Here is a 13,753-nt window from a genome sequence, read left to right as displayed (position 1 = left end):
CCCAACTCCCTTCTCCTCTCTAACTCCCCAGGTCCTCCATGCTATTTGTTATGCTCCACAAATAAGTGAAACCATATGATAATTGACTCTCTCTGCTTGACTTATTTTACTCAGCATAATCTCTTCCAGTCCCTTCCATGTTGCTACAAATGTTGGGTATTCATCCTTTCTGATGGAGGCATAATACTCCATAGTGTATATGGACCACATTTTCCTTATCCATTCATCTGTTGAAGGGCATCTTGGTTCTTTCTATAGTTTGGTGACTGTGGCCATTGCTGCTATAAACATTGGGGTACAGATAGCCCTTCTTTTCACTACATCTGTATCTTTGAGGTAAATACCCAGGAGTATAATTGCAGGGTCATAGGGAAGGTCTATTTTTAATTTCTTGAGGAATCTCCACACTGTTCTCCAAAGAGGCTGCACCAACCTGCATTCCCACCAACAGTGTCAGAGGGTTCCCTTTCTCCACATCCCCTCCAACACATGTTGTTTCCTGTCTTGTTAATTTTGGCCATTCTAACTGTTGTAAGGTGATATCTCAATGCGGTTTTAATTTGAATTTCCCTGAGGGCTAGTGATGATGAACATTTTTTCATGTGTCAGATCAATGAGGTAGAAACCAAAGATACAGTAGAACATATCAATGAAACTAGAAGTTGGTTTTTTGAAAGAATCAATAAGATCGATAAGCCACTGGCCACACTAATCCAAAAGAAAAGAGAGAAAGCCCAAATTCATAAAATTATGAATGAAAAGGGAGAGATCACAACTAACACCAAGGAAGTAGAAACAATCATCAGAAGTTATTATCAACAGTTATATGCCAATAAGCTTAGCAACCTTGATGAAATGGATGCATTCCTGGAAAGCTATAAACTCCCAAAATTGAATCAGGAAGAAATTGACAACCTGAATAGACCGATATCTAGTAACGAGATTGAAGCATTGATCAAAAACCTCCCAAAAAACAAGAGACCAGGACCTGACAGATTTCCTGGGAAATTCTACCAAACTTTCAAAGAAGAAATAACACCTATTCTCCTGAAGCTGTTTCAAAAAATTGAAGCAGAAGGAAAACTTCCAGTCTCTTTCTATGAAGCCAGTATTACCCTGATCCCCAAACCAGGCAAAGACCCTACCAAAAAGGAGAATTTCAGACCAATATCACTGATGAATATGGATGCTAAGATTCTCAACAAGATCCTAGCAAACAGGATCCAACAGCGCATTAAAAAGATTATCCACCATGACCAGGTGGGATTCATCCCTGGGCTACAAGGATGGTTCAACATTTGCAAATCAATCAATGTGATAGAACAAATTAATAAGAGAAGAGAGAAGAACCACATGGTCCTCTCAATTGAAGCAGAAAAAGCATTTGACAAAATCCAGCTTCCGTTCCTGATTAAAATGCTTCAAAGTATAGGGATAGAGGGAACATTCCTGAACTTCATCAAATCTATCTATGAAAGACCCACAGCAAATATCATCCTCAGTGGGAAAAAGCTTGCAGCCTTCCCATTGAGATCAGGAGCATGACAAGGAAGCCCACTTTCACCACTCTTGTTCAACATAGTATTAGAAGTCCGAGCAACAGCAATCAGAAAACTAAGAGAAATAAAAGGTATCCAAATTGGCAATGAAGTCAAACTCTCTCTCTTCGCAGATGACATGATTCTTTATATGGAAAACCCAAAAGACTCCACCCCCAAACTACTAGAACTCATACAGCAATTCAGCAACGTGGCAGGATACAAAGTCAATGTGCAGAAATCAGTGGCTTTCTTATACACTAACAATGAAAATACAGAAAGGGAAATTAGAGAATCGATTCCATTTACTATAGCACCAAGAACCATAAGATATCTGGGAATAAACCTAACCAAAGAGGTAAAGGATCTGTACTTGAAGAACTCCAGAACACTCATGAAGGAAATTGAAGAAGACACAATAAGATGGAAGACCATTCCATGCTCTTGGATCGGAAGAATAAACATTGTTAAAATGTCTATACTGCCTAGAGAAATCTATACTTTTAATACCATTCTGATCAAAATTCCACCAGTATTCTTCAAAGAGCTGGACAAATGTTGTTATTCCTTTGAGAGATATTAACTCTTAAAGCTGTTGTGAGATGTAAGCCATGTAATGTGAATGGATTAGTGACTTTCATAAATTCATCTCTCAACTCATCCATTTTTCATTGAGTCTCTAATTGCATTTGCATAATCTGCTTGCATAATAACTCTCTACCTTTAACAACAACAAATATCCTGAAAGTCTTCCTTGGAAACCTACTGTATCACCTTCTCTTTACGCCCAAGATAGTTGGCTGCTTAATTACCTGATGCTTTTTCTTGTTATATTTTCAATTTCCTTCTCTAGCTGATTAGAAATCTGTGGAAGTATGGTTACTTTGTTTTTGTGCATTTTAACTTAACTAATCAAAACATCGATGGTAATTATATTGATTGAAAATTGAATCTCACAGTACATCTAAACACAGCTTCAAAGAATTTTTATCTCAAAACAAAACAAAGCAAAAATGATTAAAATTGGAAAGTACCAAAATAATCTAAAGTACACTACTTAATATTTACTTATATCTTAACCCAAGGGGTTACAGAACATAGTTAAAAACATTTGACATGATTTTATAAATCCAAAGAGGGATAAACTTCAGTTTTTAATTTCAATGATCTGTATCAAGACTTCAAATCAGAAATAAGGCAGAGTCAGAGAATGATTTCTATTTCAATGATTAGAGAAAGCTTCCTGAGAGTCAATTAATTGAGCTGTATCTTTATAAATAAGCAATATGCTTCTCTGCTGATTCATTTTCCAAGACTGTAAAAACAATTTATGGTAAAGAGTAAACAAAAGCAATGTATTTTGCTTTCAAGAATGAAAAAAACAAAACAAAACAAAACAAACAAACAAAAAACTTTTCTCTAAGTATAGCACTAAGTAATTTTTATATTTCCTAATTTATAAGCAGTAAGTTGCAGTACCTGTATGTTCACCAAGTAATTTCTCTTTTATCCCTGTATAGAGTTCGTTATCTACAAAAAGAGTGAGTTGGAAGAAGTCACCATATAATCTATGGTTCTGAACAATTACAAGAATTTTAACATTTTAATTTAATTTAATGTTGGGAGCTAAGGGGAAGGAGTAAGAATGTGAATACAGAAGTCATAAATGGACTTTGGAGTTTAGTACAAAGATTGAGATCTAGACTTAGAAAGTGTTTTTCTGAAAGGATACATACAATATTGTTAATGCCATCTTGGTTGCTTAGTGCCATTTTCCAAATCAGAAAACTGCCCACCAAGGGACTCATTAACTCATCAAATGCTACACATTTAGTAAAAGAAAAAAAGGGAGAACATGAAATTCTATTTTATCCGTGGTGTTTAAACATCATGCAACACAAAGCAATTCTCTCGACCTAGTAAGCTGAGAGGTATAATTTATTTTGATTTTGATAGAAAGCAGTTGAAAGGGGCTGAGTTTTGAAATCTATCCAGAGAAACCCTTCCAAAAAGTTTTTTGTCTCTTTACATTCTTCCTTAGGCCTAATGAATAACTTTACAGCACCAACGTTTGCTTATTGTAAGTCAATCTAACCATACAATTTCTCACAAAGTGACTATCTTAAAATAATCTGTTATCTATCCAATGCTAGCCAGTGAAATGTGCAGAAGGTTTGTCCCTATGAAATTTGGGGAAAAAGTTCTTGTTCTTAAAAAGATCTGGTCGTTTTTTGGTTTTGAAATTTTGTGTATGAAGATATACAGATATTCCTTAAGCAGTACGGAATATTTACAACCCCCACCCCCAGTCTCCACAGGACCAAATAGAATATGACTGGGAGAAAGGTCACATCTGCTGCCCTCTGAATACCCAGGGAGGCCCACAGAAGTTATCAGCAGCCCCTGGACTGAGCAGGGCTGCCAACTATCTCTCACGCAGACAAAAAGGGAGCCAAGCGCTTTTTCTTACGCGTGTTTCACAGTATGACAAAAACCATGAATCAGGATAAGGGAGGAAAATTGAACCAGGTGCCAGGAAGAAGAGATTCTACTATGTCTTTGTATATTACTGTTCTCACTTTGCTTTCCTTTATATCATACTTTTTGATTTTTCTCTGAACTCTTTGGCAGATAACACTCTCATGTTGATGCTTCCTTCCATATGTTACCTCTGAGTGTTGGAAATTCTCCTGTGCTTTCTACACTTTCCCTTTCTCTCCTTAGTGGTTAATATATTCCCATGCCTTTAAATGCTGTATAAATCTTGAATATTCACATAATTATATACGGACAATTTATAGCTATCTCAAATTTGACACTCTCAAACTACACTCTTTTTTTTTTAATTTTTTATTTTTTATAAACATATATTTTTATCCCCAGGGGTATAGGTCTGTGAATCACCAGGTTTACACACTTCACAGCACTCACCAAAGCACACACCCTCCCCAATGTCCATAATCCGCCCCCCTTCTCCCAAACCCCCTCCCCCCAGCAACCCTCAGTTTGTTTTGTGAGATTAAGAGTCACTTATGGTTTGTCTCCCTCCCAATCCCATCCTGTTTCACTTATTCTTCTCCTACCCACTTAAGCCCCCATGTTGCATCACCACTTCCTCATATCAGGGAGATCATATGATAATTGTCTTTCTCTGCTTGACTTATTTCACAAAGCATGATACGCTCTAGTTCCATCCATGTTGTCGCAAATGGCAAGATTTCATTTCTTTTGATGGCTGCATAGTATTGGAGCGCTCAAACTACACTCTTAATCCAACCCCCAAACTGATCCTAAACAGAGACTGGGTGAGGATCTTTTCTGGAGGCAGTATTCTGCAGTGTCCTCCTGTGTGACTCCAAGGTGATGGCCAGGGTCTGGTTGTACATCTTCTGGTGAATTGGGCAGTGGTACAGTTCCTCCATGCTGCTGTCAATGCTGATGGATCTGCCGAGCAGCTGCCACTGCCAAACTAAGGGCCTCTGGTTGTGGAACACTGCCACCCTAGCACCAGATCCCCAAGGCAGGTACTCCTGGTCTGGCCTGGCCCTCTTCACCTCTATGTGGATTTTTTTTTTCCAATAAAATATACATTAGTACTGTAAACGTATTTTCTCTTTTTTATGATTTTCATAATATTTTTTTCTCTAGCTTGTTTATTACAGGGACACAATGTATAGTAGATATACAAAATATGTTATTCAACTGCTTATGTTATTGGTAAGGTCTGGTCAACAGTAGACTATTGTAAGTTTCTGGGGAGTTAAAAGTTATATGGATTTTCACCTCTGTAAGGCACTGTGCCTTTCCCCCCACCCATTTTGTTCAAGGGCCAACTGTATTTATTGCTCCTGAAACATATTGTAACCTTGAAGAAGACAGAATAACATGGTGAAGGTGGCAGAAAAGAAATATGGGATATGCCTTGTTCTGTGATGGTAGCAATGAAGCACTAAATTAACCAAATCTGGAGCTGTATTATCTCAGAACCTGCCTTGAAAGGGAAAAATAAGTGTTTCTGAGAATGCCACTCAGAGGGGTTTTCTGTTGTAACAAAGTAATTTCCACTGACCCTGACTAATAAGACCTATAATGGAAAGTAAAAAATGGGACATTACGATGACATTAGAACTAAAAAAAGAAGACCAGCAGAACATGAATAGAAACCAGAGTAACTATAGTATCTAAGAATGAAAAAGGCTGTTATCAATGAAAAGTAATGCATTTATTTTCTACCACGATTTTTTGTTAATGATGTAAATTCCAGAAAGGGAATATTTGATCACCTTAGCTCTTGCTATGTGTCATTTTTTGGTTACAGGAATAAAAACCATCTGATTAACAGTCTATTCTACCTAATAGAACAGACATTTTTTAAGAAAGAAAATATTATTAAAGATGGTAGGATAATGTACAACAAAATTAAATGATTTAATTTTCTATGGGAAGTTCTTCTACTGTGTGAAAAACTGCTAAGTGAGAACTATACTTCTGAATCACCAGCTCTAGTGCATATCCTCATGGAGCTTATATTCATGAAGTAAATAATACATTTCAAAAGTATAATAAATTCATGAATACAGTAAAGACAGACAATAATGATGGTTCTTGAATGGCCACAATTTAAGAGAGACTTTCTTGGGGTACCTGGGTGGCTCAGTCTGTTAAACATCCAACTCTTGATCTCAGCTCAGTTCTTGAACTCAGAGTCATGGGTTCAAGCTCAGTGTTGGGCTCCGTGCTGGACATGGAGCCTATCAAAAAAAGAAAAAAAAAAGATCAAATTAAATTTTTAAAAAGGTGGTGGGGAGGAGACATTTCTATGACAGGCAGTATTTAACTATGAAGGGTCACCATAGCATCCTTGTGAAGGCATGTGGCACGTGTTGGAGATAGAGGAAAGGGCACAGATAAAAAGCCTGGGCCAGGAAAGAGCTCAGTGTGTTTTAGAAAATGAAAGGAAGAAAACTGGCTTAAGTGTAGAGGAACTAGAGAAGAGAGGAACAGCATGTGCTTGGAAAGGTTTGAAGGGCCATGGTTAAACACAACTTCTAAATGACTTTTATTTGAAGTCAATAGAAAGCTTTCACAGGATTAATTCAGCAGGATGACATAGTCCAATTAGTCAGTTTTTCATAATATCTGTGGACAGCACATAAAAAATCAACCATGAGGGGGCAAGAAGTGAAATCAGGAAGATATGTAAAGATGCTATTTGATGCTCTCACTGGAGGAGTATGATGCCAACTTCGGAGTTTAAGGCAGGATCAATTTGGAGGCTGGATTAAGAGTGTAGTTTGAGAGTGCCAAATTTGAGATAGCTATAAATTGCCCATATATAATTATGTGAATATTCAATATTTATACAGCATTTAAAGGAATGAGATTATATTAATCACTAAGGAGAGAAAGGAAAAGTGTAGAAGGCACAGGAAATTTTCCAACACTCAGATGTAACATATGGAAGGAAGCATCAACATGAGAGTGGTATCTGTCAAAGAGTTCAGAGGAAAATCAAAAAGTATGATATAAAGCAAAACAAAGTGAGGATAGTAGTACACAAAAGACATAGCAGAATCTCTTCTTCTTGGCACCTGGTTCAATTTTCCTCCCTTATCCTCATTCATAGCTTTTGTCATGCTGTGGAAAATGGGTAAAGAAGAGAAACTTTTGGCTCCCTTTTTTGTCATATAAATGGCATGAAAATTTATAATGTGTACTATGGTTGTAGGACTTGACTTTGCAATTCTCTTTTGGAAAACAATGGTATTGTTTGGTAAATTTCTGTGCTTTAGTAATCTATTCCAAAAGTCTGGACTGTCTTTCACCACAATATTCAGTATCTACAAACTGAAATTAAATATCAGGCATTTATTAAGTACTGAACTAATCTGTGTGCAATTATACTGATAGAACAGAGGGGCAGAAAATAAACTTCAAGTTCAGCTAAGCTGGTATCAGGGATACCAGCCAGGTAGGGAGGGGCAGAGGGAGAGAGAGAAAATCTCCCCCTGCTGCCCAAGGAAAATATGTTTGTTTTATTTCAAAACAGTAACTTCCTTCAATGGGAACAGTGGCCAAAATTCAATATCGCTACAAATATAAAGCATTAAAAGGTCAAAATATGTAATTCTGTCCAATTTTCTGAATTTCTTTTAAAGGTAGACTTTTTAAGTCATATGAGACATTTAGAAAAAAAATATAAATCAGTTCAAATTTAAGCTAAATAATGTTTGCTAATATTGAGAACTCTCCACATATTTTCAGTAACTTTTAAAAGTAAATGTCTACTCTTCCTATCGCCACTTCTTTTTACTAGATTTAAATAAATCCAAATATTTACTCATGGTAGGAGATTCTAGAATTAACTATAGCTGAGTTTAACAGAAATACAGAATACCAGAAAGATTTTTTTTTTAAGATTTTATTTATTTATTTGGCAGAGAGAGAGAGAGAGATCACAAGTAGGCAGAGAGACAGGCAGAGAGGAAGGGAAGCAGGCTCCCTGCTGAGCAGAGAGCACCATGTGGGGCTCGATCCCAGGACCCTGAGATCATGACCTGAGCCGAAGGCAGAGGCTTTAACCCACTGAGCCACCCAGGCGCCCGAACCAGAAAGATTTATAAGCACTCACAAGTGACCACTTACAGCAATTCCTCAGAAGACCTCAGTTAGAAAGGCTCTTCTTCACTTTCTTTCTTTCTTTTTTTTTTTTAGATTTAACTTATTTGACAGAGAGAGAGATCACAGTAGGCAGAGAGGCAAGCAGAGAGAGGGGGAAGCAGGCTCCCTGCTAATCAGAGAGCCCAGTGCAGGGCTCGATCTCAGGACCATGAGATCATAACCTGAGCTAAAGGCAGAGGCTTAACCTATGAGCCACTCAGGCACCCCTCTTCTCCACTTTCTAACAGTACCTAAGGTTTGCTGCATAATGTAATTCAATAGAACAGCACTCTAATGATAAATAACTTATAGGAAATTCTTTCTTTCATCTATTCAATGTTTCATTATAAAACTACCATATTTGACCAATATTAAAAAATTGTAAACTCCATTATGTTATCATTTTCATTAAGTATTAGCTTAGCAAAAACTGATTTTGTGATGTTTTTAATTAACCTGGGGGGGAAAAAAGGATGGTACATTCTGGCTTTCACTTGTTATAGATTTAATTCAATAATTTGATTTCTCACAATTTGAAAAACACATTTTCTTTCTCAGCAGTGGATAGCACTGAATGAAAAGAAGCTTTCATGGTATTTGACTTCCCTTTAAACAAAAGCACTATGGAATTATCAGCAGTGATAACCTGGTTCTTACTCAAACTCCTACTGCAAGTAAATGTGAGAAAGAATCTAAGGTAAAGGTCTTATTCAAGGCAAAAATTTCCAATCCTAATTATTTCATTCCAAAGACCTGTGTTATACCTTTGCTTCTATCGCTGAGGTGTAAATGATCACTGACAACTAGTGATGGTAATACAACCCTTGCTGACATCATTATTAAATTTTACATACTATTTTATACCCAAATATATGCATATAAAACATTCACACAGATAAATTAGTGTTAAGAATTAAAAACTTACACCCACAAATATCCTTTCTTCTGAAATCTGTGTAATTGTTTTCAAGGCTAGAAAGTTAAACGTCCTGGCTATACATTATATCGGGGCACCTGGGTGGCTCAGTAGGTTAGGCCTTTGCCTTTGGCTCGGGTCTTGATCTCTAAGTTCTGGAATCGAGCCCCACATCAGGCTCTCCACTCAGCGGGGAGCCTGCTTCCCCCTCTCTCTCTCTCTGCCTGTGTCTCTGCCTACTTGTGGTCTCTCTGTGTCAAATAAATAAATAAAATCTTAAAAAAAAAAAAAGAAAGAACACATTATGTCTCAATATAGGGGTTGTGGAAAACTTCAGAATTAACCTTCTTAAAAACACACACACGAACTTAGAGTGCTTTGTTATTGCTGCATCTAATTAAAGGAGACCACTGAATACTAAATTCAGGTATTTACTAGTACTGTTGATTTCTATTACCTAAGCAGCCCTCAGAAACCGACAGCTTTCTCAGTTCACTGGTTTTTTAGGAAGTTGAAACATTTTCAGTTAAAGCCTTCATTTGTCCTGTGGACTCCAACATATGAGGTCCAAACAACACTGTTTTCTGAAGTGGTCTCTCATGCAGACTTTGGAACTCCTTTTTCAATTTCACCTTGATTATCCCTTTGATATAGATTAAAAAAAAAATGTCTTTTTCAGAGCCTCTGCTAGGAGGACAGCCAGGTCAGTAGCTTCCACTGGTTTGAGCTTTATATCCTGTTCTGACCTTTTAATGGACCTAAGTTCTACAAAGTTCCTATCTTTAAGGATCTCTAGCATATTCAGGTTTCTCTTAACCAGAGTCTTTCCAGCACAGTTCTTTTCGCACCTCCTCCCTCTTTCATCAGGTCAATAGCAGATACTCTTTGGTGGAGCCTTGATGCAGGGAGGGTAAGGAAGGGTGGGGATGGGGAAAGTGGTGGGACCAAGGGTGGTGCTGCGGTTAACAGATGTGACAGAATCTAAATCAATTGCGATGAGATTTTGCTGTTCCTGCAGGGTCAGTTTTGGCAATTTGAGCTGTTCTGAGAACAACAACTTCTTTCTCAAGGGCATAAATTTTCTGCAATGCTTCCTCATTTGCTAGGACTATCTTCAGATGAGGGTCTTCTAGAGACAAGTTTGATAAGGAAAATCACCTGCTTGGAGGCTTCTCAAAGAAAGGAAGGTCATCCTGAAGGGGTTGACTTGGTCTGACCCTGTCGGCCATCTTGTTAAACACTTTCCTTCTTCTTTGGCTACCTGTCCAACATCAGCAAAAGATACCAATACATCTTTTCCTGGACGATTGGGGCTCCATTCTGTTGTAGGGCCGGTAAGCTGAAACTGAACTCTTAGACACCGCATCCGAGATAAATTAGTACCAGTTTTACTTAGGATACATCGAGATGAACCATATGGCCTCCCAAACCAAAGCATCAGTACTGATCGCATGCTTACTCTAACCTACTGAAAAACCATCCTAATTAGGTGTTTAATTCAGCCAAGCATTTAGATGAAAAGGCTCTCCAAATTTGCATTTCAAGTACTTCCCGCATACATAGCAACAATGGTTCAATAAGCACACTCACCGCATGGTAGCGGGGCACCTTCTTCCAGGAAGAGAGAGAATCTCTTTCCAGGCCCAGCACCATCCCAACCCGGGGCTTGATCTCAGGACCCTGAGATTGTGACCTGAGTCAAAATCAAGAGTCAGGTGCTTAATTGACTGAACCACCCACAGGTGCCCCAGGATAGTGTAATTTAAATGAGAACATTAACACAGTTCAACATTCAATTAAGCACTATTGCTTCATCATGCAAGCATATTTCTCCTTCCAGTCTGGATTAATAATCATCTTGATTAATTTCCAAAGACAACTTTCCCTTCTTTCCTCCTTTATCTCTATGAAGGTGTTAAAATTCTGTCAGTTTAATAGGAAACTGTATACAAGTTGCCAAAGGTAGATTGGGTGGTAATTTCTTTTTCTATTGTTCCTATTTAAATTATTATATTTAGATAAATATGCCCCATTCATTATATGATTTGTGACAATGTAGCCACTCTACCTTAATAATCAATTAGCAATAATTGCGCCTCGGATAAACCTCATTGGCTACGATACTGCCACTGCGCAAAGCTTAAAAAAAAAAATCAAATAAGCTTTAAAACCACTTAATAATGACCATATACTTAAGTTTAAAATCAACCAGAATGGGGCATCTGGGTGCGTCTGCCTGCAGCTCAGTTCATGATCTCAGGGTCCCAGTATCGGGGTCCCAGATCTCAGACTCCCTGCTGAGCCTACCCACTCAGCAGGGAGTCTGTTTCTTCCTCTCCCTCTGCCCCCTCCCGCGCCACCAATGCTCTCTCTCTCAGTAAATAAAATCTTTAAAAAAATTAATCAAAATAATCGGGTCAAATGAATATTATTTTAGAAATCAGGGCAAAAGTGAGTTTCTATAGTTTCTGCAGCTAAGAAATACAATATACACAACAAAATGTGCCCTGAAAAATTTCCAACATTTTGTATTTAACTCCCATGTTCCTCTGTTTCAAAGGCACTGCACAATCATTCTGGCTTTTGTCTTTTAGTTTTAAATGAGTGGCATCTCACAGCTTGGTTCATCACAATGCCCAATTAACAAGCCTGAAGAAATGTGAGTCCACGAAAACATGAATAGGCATTCTTAAAAGAGAATAATGTGGCTTGCTTTCCAAAGCCTCTCATCAAAATACTTGTTTCAAACCAGTATGTTTTGGGTAGTAAAGAGATGATTCTCTTCGATCCTCAATTTTTTCTTTTTCTTGGGAATGACTTTCACTGTGTTGTCTTAGAGAAGGAGCATTCTATCCCTGTGTTTTAAAATACAAAAAATGTCAATCCATATGAGTAGGCCAAAATTTATTAACAATTACAAAACACATGGCCCCAAAGAGGATTAAAGGCATGCTTAAGTTCTGAAAATAAAATTTGGGGATTTTTTTTTTTCCTTAAGATTGAAAATCCCTCACATCTTTTCAGTTTAATTTTGAGTCATCACCATGAAGTAGGCAAAGACATTGTAAAACATGAAATGAGATCTCAGCTCAGTCACTGACTAGCTATGTGAATGGAATCCAGTCACTTAGAATCCCAAGGTATTAATTTATATTGGGAAAGTAAAAGGGTTTGGGCTTAATAGTTATCAAGGATACTTGATCCTTTAATTTTTTGTATTTATTTTGATATTTCTACAGAAAATATTTCAATATATGTATTTTTATATTTCTCTTAATTTTCCTATATTGTTTTCCTCAGCATAAACAATTTCCAATAACATATTCTTATTAGCTCTTTTTGCCTCATTACAACCTACTAACACAAAATTACTTGACTCTGAAATTGTTCTGTGTAGGCGCTATTCTCAGTTTGAAAGCTATGTATAGTGCTTTCAGTTTTGTTTTAATTATGGTCCTTCCTTCTTAATTTTTAAATCATTTAATTTTTAAATTTTTAAATTATTTCTTATTTAAATTTTGATTATATAAAATATTTACCTTTGTCTTTTACTAAGTTGAAATAACGTGTCATTAACTGATAGAATTTCGGTGGAGGGTTACTTCCATTTTTTATCCTGCATGAGATTCCTTAATTTCTCTCACATACTTCCTTCTTTCCTTTTAGTATAGTATCTACAAAAAACTCTTCTACTTCCAGCTGAATTTCTTTTTGCTGAAAGACTGAACCCTTCCATTACAACTATGTCTTGCCCCTCACATGTTCAAGTCCATTTCTTTAAAAACATGAAGTGCACCAATTCATTGTATTACAACGTTCTTCTCAACATTTCGCACCTTGTTCATGTGCTCTATTCCTGGGGAGATTTCTGTGTCAAATCACCAGCCGCTTCTCCCTGCACTTGTTTCTTTATTTCTGTACGTCCATGTATTCATTGAACGTAGTTGCTGCCAAACGTGTTTATAGGAATTAGGAATACAGCAGTGAATAAAGTAGATGGAAATGTCTTTCTTTAAGTAGGTTACCTACAGTTTGTGTATATTCAGGTATAAATGCATAGAAACCAAAAGTGTAGCTAATAGACCTGATAATAGCATTTCTCCCATAAAAAAAAAAAGGGGGGGTCAAGGGGTTTTTGATTTGTTTATTTTACTTGAATTCTTCTCTGCACATTATATTTTCTGTCCCATGCCCCGCATGGGGCTCCCTGCTCAGCGGGGACCCTGCTTCTCCCACTCCCTCTATTGTTTCCCGTGCTTGTGCTCTCTGGCTCACTCTCTCTGCCAAATAAATAAATAAATAAAATCTTAAAAATATATATTTTTTCTGTCCTATGTAATTGAAAAGAACAGAAAACAGATTAAATAAAGTTTAGCAAAAACATGCTATAGGACAATGAAAGTAACACACTATTACTCTAATGCATAGCTCTCATTCAGACATAGATATGATAAAAATTTTAATTTCATACATTGTGTTCTTATAAAATAAATCATCGTATTCTTTATTTTTCCATTCTAGCTATTATAATGCTAAATTTGTTATAGTGATCTTTCATTTTGGTAATCTCAAATACTTCTTAGAAGTAAAATTTTATTTTCCTCTTAAAGAAATATTAATTACCTTTCAAGATTGTTCT

The 13,753-nt window shown here is 36.9% G+C and overlaps 1 non-coding gene and 1 pseudogene across 1 annotated transcript; both read right to left on the bottom strand.

Annotated features, from left to right (window-relative positions):
• Positions 1-9,617: 9,617 nt before the first annotated feature.
• LOC116567359 lies at positions 9,618-10,624 on the bottom strand (annotated as a pseudogene).
• Positions 10,625-11,115: 491 nt separating this feature from the next.
• Positions 11,116-11,255, bottom strand: LOC116581130. The gene has a single exon (XR_004281926.1). It is a non-coding gene; the product is annotated as a U4 spliceosomal RNA (small nuclear RNA).
• Positions 11,256-13,753: the final 2,498 nt, after the last annotated feature.

This window comes from Mustela erminea, chromosome 1 (assembly GCF_009829155.1).
Source record: "Mustela erminea isolate mMusErm1 chromosome 1, mMusErm1.Pri, whole genome shotgun sequence".
In the NCBI taxonomy this organism is placed as follows: Eukaryota; Metazoa; Chordata; class Mammalia; order Carnivora; family Mustelidae; genus Mustela; species Mustela erminea.
This window is presented reverse-complemented; position numbering and strand designations above follow the sequence as displayed.